This window comes from Phoxinus phoxinus (genome assembly GCF_949152265.1).
Source record: "Phoxinus phoxinus genome assembly, chromosome: 8".
Lineage (NCBI taxonomy): Eukaryota > Metazoa > Chordata > Actinopteri > Cypriniformes > Leuciscidae > Phoxinus > Phoxinus phoxinus.
Genome location: NC_136883.1, coordinates 9,634,862 through 9,639,556, shown reverse-complemented (window position 1 = coordinate 9,639,556; position 4,695 = coordinate 9,634,862). Strand labels below are relative to the sequence as shown.

At 44.9% G+C, this 4,695-nt stretch overlaps 1 long non-coding RNA gene across 1 annotated transcript; it reads right to left on the bottom strand.

The window, feature by feature from the left end:
- Window positions 1–2,619: 2,619 nt before the first annotated feature.
- LOC307003220 lies at window positions 2,620–3,203 on the bottom strand. The gene is made up of 3 exons (XR_013798652.1): window positions 3,024–3,203; window positions 2,774–2,880; window positions 2,620–2,698 (listed from the first exon to the last, which is right to left on the bottom strand). It is a non-coding gene; the product is annotated as an uncharacterized lncRNA (long non-coding RNA).
- Between the last annotated feature and the right edge of the window lie 1,492 nt (window positions 3,204–4,695).

Below are 4,695 nucleotides of genomic sequence, written 5' to 3'. Positions count from 1 at the left end.
CACGAGATATTGAAGCCAAAAATTTTCCTTAATTTTGAAATAATGTAAAACGCGTTGCGGCAGCATGCAGACATAAGCAAGACGGCTCGCGTGCCTATTGGCTGTCCTGCGGCAACTGCAGCAGCCTATCGAGAGAGGCCTTTCGTGACGTCAGATCCAATGGGGGTGCTTCGCGCCCACTACGTCACGAAACAGGCGTGGCTTGGGCCTATAAATATAGCTCGACAGGCTGATAGACTCTGATTTTCATCTCTGATTTTCATCTCTTCAGCAAAGCTCTCGCATCGCTGGATCATGAGAGGAAGAAGCCACGCCGTCTGAAAAAGCCTTCTGCGGGACGAGCCTTTGCATCTGAAGCCGCTGGTCGACAACTCGCCGCCTTCATTCGCCGTTCCTGCTACGCTATCCGGCGTGTTATATCCTTTTTCTCTGCTAAGTGTGTGTGTGTTCGCCGCTGCGACTCACACTCTATCCTAAAAGAGCCGAGCGTCTTTTTCAAGATGCCTCGTACCTTCTGTGGCTCGTGTCGAGCCCCACTCAGCGACGGGGACCGCTATCTCATCTGCGTTTCCTGCGCAGGGGTGAGGATCACACAGCTCTCGCGCTCGTTGACGGTGGCTGCCCTCACTGCGAGCTGATGCCCATGGTGACTCTGAGGACTCGCATGGCATCTTTTCTTCCTGAGCTTCACGAAGAAGTCGCAAAGTCATGGAAAGCCCCCTTCTCAGCCAGAATGCGTACCTCTGTGTCAGCAGCATTCTCCGTGGTGGACGGTGCCAAAGACAGAGGTTACTATTCTCTTCCTCTTGTGGAAGAAGCTGTAGCGGCCCATCTTTGCCCACCCTCCGCCGGACGGTGTGCTAAGATACCATCCAAAGCTTGCCGCACGACTTCAGCCATGCACAGTCGCGCTTGCACCACCGCTGGACAGACTGCATCTGCGTTGCACTCGATGGCCATCCTGCAGATCTTCCAGGCCGACCTTCTCCGTAAGCTGGATGAGGAAGGACCGGAAGCTATCAGCGTGCCGGACTTAAGGAGCGCTCTTCGCGCCACTAAGCGCCACCTAGCTCTTCACGCCACTAAGTCCACTGCACTGGCCATAGGGCGTAGCATGGCCTCTCTCACCGTAGCGGAGAGACACTTATGGTTGACGCTCTCTGAGATGTCGGAGTCAGAGCGCACTGCATTCCTCGACGCCCCCATCTCTTCTGCCTAGATTCGCTGAGGTGCAGAAAATGTCACAGGCCATGAAACACTTTCTGCCTAGGCGCTAAAGCTCCGCAGCAGGCCGCTCAAAACAGCCGTCTGCTCAAAGCTCTCAGCCACAGCCTCCGACCACCGCCGCTCCCCAGCGTCGACAGGCCTGGGACTCGAGACTACGCTCTTGCTCTGCTGACCGCTGTGTGGGCCCCGGCCTAAGATTGTGATAAAGCCAGAGGCCTCAAAGTCTTCCTAGCCCGCCTAGGAAAACGACGGTGTTCAAGTCCCGCTGCGGCCAGACTTCCACCAAAACTTCTCGCTCGTTCAGTTCCAGAAAATGCGACTGTTCCAGTGTATTTTTCAGAAAACAAGCCGGTAAGACAGCCCGTTTGCCTGCACACAAACGCCGTTTTTACGGCGACCCAGATAAATCCCATAAAGAGTGTATTTTCTGGTATTCCGGCCACGGCCGATGGTGTTGTGAGTGTAGTAAAAATGCCCACAACCCAGTCCTCATTCGTACACACAAACACAGCCCGCCACATTCCAGGGCTCGGACACATAAAATCGACTCATGTCGATTGTGCCTATGTTACAGCATACCGAAGCTCTACTGTTTATGTACTACTGAACACATTGTTACACTAATAAACCACAGAAAAAACACGTGGTAGGTGCAAAATCATATAGATGTAACCTTTGGCTATAATATTGTCGACCGAATAGACTACGCCACCCCCACAATCTGGGATGGGGGACCCTAACAATGATCTCTTTTATTACGCAGGCAGTTCAAATAAATGATCCAGAAGCCAGAGTACAAAATGTTGATTTTCTTTATTAAATGGCAAGCACCATTCTTCTCTTATGGCTGGTATGACTTGGTTGGCAACAGTGTTATTCCTAAGGAACCCAAAGAAAATTAACAAACCACCACAATTCACTCCACTCTCACTCCACTTTCACTCTAAATAACTTAACCAAAATAACTCCAAAAGAAATGAAAACAATGTTCCAAACCGATCAAAACCAAATTAAAGAAATACAATTTGAGAAAATAAATCAATAATCTAAAACTCAGATTAATTAACTAGACAAATCATAATTTAAATACAGAAAAAGAGGGAAAACAATAGAATTGACATTCAAAGTAGCACAAATCAATCTGAAATCATGAAATACGCCCAATGGGAGGAAATTATCAAACCACAAAACAAATCAAAATAAATCAACCATAAAACACAACCCCACAAGACCTCCCATTGAGTGATAAATTGACAGACTTCAAAGAAACTCGTAACTACCACAAAACTTAAAGTATAACAGATAAACAAAATATGAAGTAATCAAATTCCTAAATAAGACAAACAGACTTTGAAAAGAAATACCACAAAACTTAAAATATAACAGATAAACAAAACATAAAGTAGGCTAATCAAATTCAAAGTTCGTTGAGGGAAAGAAACGGCGGCCGCTTGCCAAGAAAGGGTTTGACCTGAAATCAAAACCCATTTAGTTTATCATGCATACAACCTTATACATTTAAAAACAATCATATAGAAATACTCACGTTATTGATACGCTACGGCTCACTTAATGGATGATTAATGCATATAAATCTCAATGAAAGCAGCCGTGTTGTAATGCAGTCGGCAACTCGGCAAAATATTAATACTCCTAAAAACACATTTTATTAAGTTTAACAATTTAAAATAAACAAACGAACTCAGTCGTTCACTCACATCAGGTGGCCAAAGCCCGCAGACAGGGCTACGCATACAACCTTATACATTTAAAAACATTCATATAAAAATACTCACGTTATTGATATGCTACGGCTCACTTAATGGGTGATTACGATCATGCATATAAATCTCAATGAAAGCAGACGCGTTGTAACGCAGTCGGCAACTCGGCAAAGTGTTAATGCTCCTAAAAAAGTACACATTTTATTAGGTTTAACGATTTGAAATAAACAAACAACTCAATCGTTTACTCACATCGGGTGGCCACAGCCAAGCAAGCATGACACGCACCCTGTATTCTCAAAACAATCGTTGGTTCAGGAAAGATCTTTGTTGGGCTCAGTGATTCAACTCATTCAACGCGCCAGCGGAGGAAGGAACACAACTCGCTCATTGAGAACAAACGAAAGAGAAACGCCTTTCCGTAACGCCCGCGAGACTTTAAGCGGCCTGCCCATTACGTCATCTGCCCATTTAAAGGCACAATCTACTCATTCTGGTTACATAGAGAAGGACTTAGTAAGCAGGAGAGAGCGCAACATTTTGACAAACTACTAAATTAATATGTGGTAAAGATCCAGATGAGCTAACGTTAGCTTCTCTAGCCCTTACTGCAATTCTTCCTTTTATTTATTATCCCGACATAGGCTATGTTCAGATTGTCAGTCCAAAAAAGTAGTAAGGCTTTCCTGTAGCTCAGTGGTAAGAGCATTGCGTTAACAACGCAAGGTTGTGGGTTCGATCCCAGGGGATTACACATACCTATGTATAAATGTATAGGATAATGCAATGTAAGTCGCTTTGGATAAAAGTGTCTGCCAAAATGCATATATGTAATGTATGACATCCATATGTGGTTTGAAATCCTATTCAAATCACATATCAGGACATCAGCTTCAGGCTGAACGATCGGATTTCGCGTGATATGCGACTCTCACGCCATGTAAAATGTAAACGTCAGATGTTGTTATAGGAAACATGCTGAAAGTCGCTGCTGAAACAATGCTGTGTTGTTGCAAAGTGCCGGTACGAGCAGAAAATTATTATTTCTGAAACCGGCGCGAAAAAAAGCTGCACATAACACAACACATAACCAGAGCGGCGGCTACACATGCAAACCCCTCCATCAACGCAACGTCATTGCCATATTGCCAAAGAGCTGCATGAACACGCAAATCGGATGTGAACAGTTGTGATACACAGTGTGGACATCATTTTAGATCATCAGATTCCAATCGGATACAAAGCTAATCAGATTTGGGCTGACAGTGTGAATGTAGCCATAGTTAACTACGTCAATATTTTAGCCATAGTCAACGCTTCATTTAGCGCTACACTTGTGGCTGATGCTGTAACTTACCTCTCTCAACCACAAACGCCTCCTTTCATCAGTTTTTTGCACTCTTCTCTTTAACTTTTGACAGTCTGTAGAACTCGAAATGTTTTTTTCCGATGCGACCGATTAGTACAGACCAAAACTCGACCATTTTTCAGCAGCAATAATCAGCCAAATTTGAGTCCATTCAGTTCAGTGGCATTGTTTACGCTCAGTGCCTCCAAAATGGCTGACTGGCGGATTGATGACGCGTCGTGAAAACCCTCTATTGTGGAATTGCGTGTAGTAAATCTGGCTCCAAATCTTCAACAGACAAGTGAATTGCCCCGTCTCTCACAAGAAGTCAATGCTCAGTTGTGAGCCCACTGAACCTGGGACCTATACCATGTAGCCCGTTTAAGTAGCTAGTCA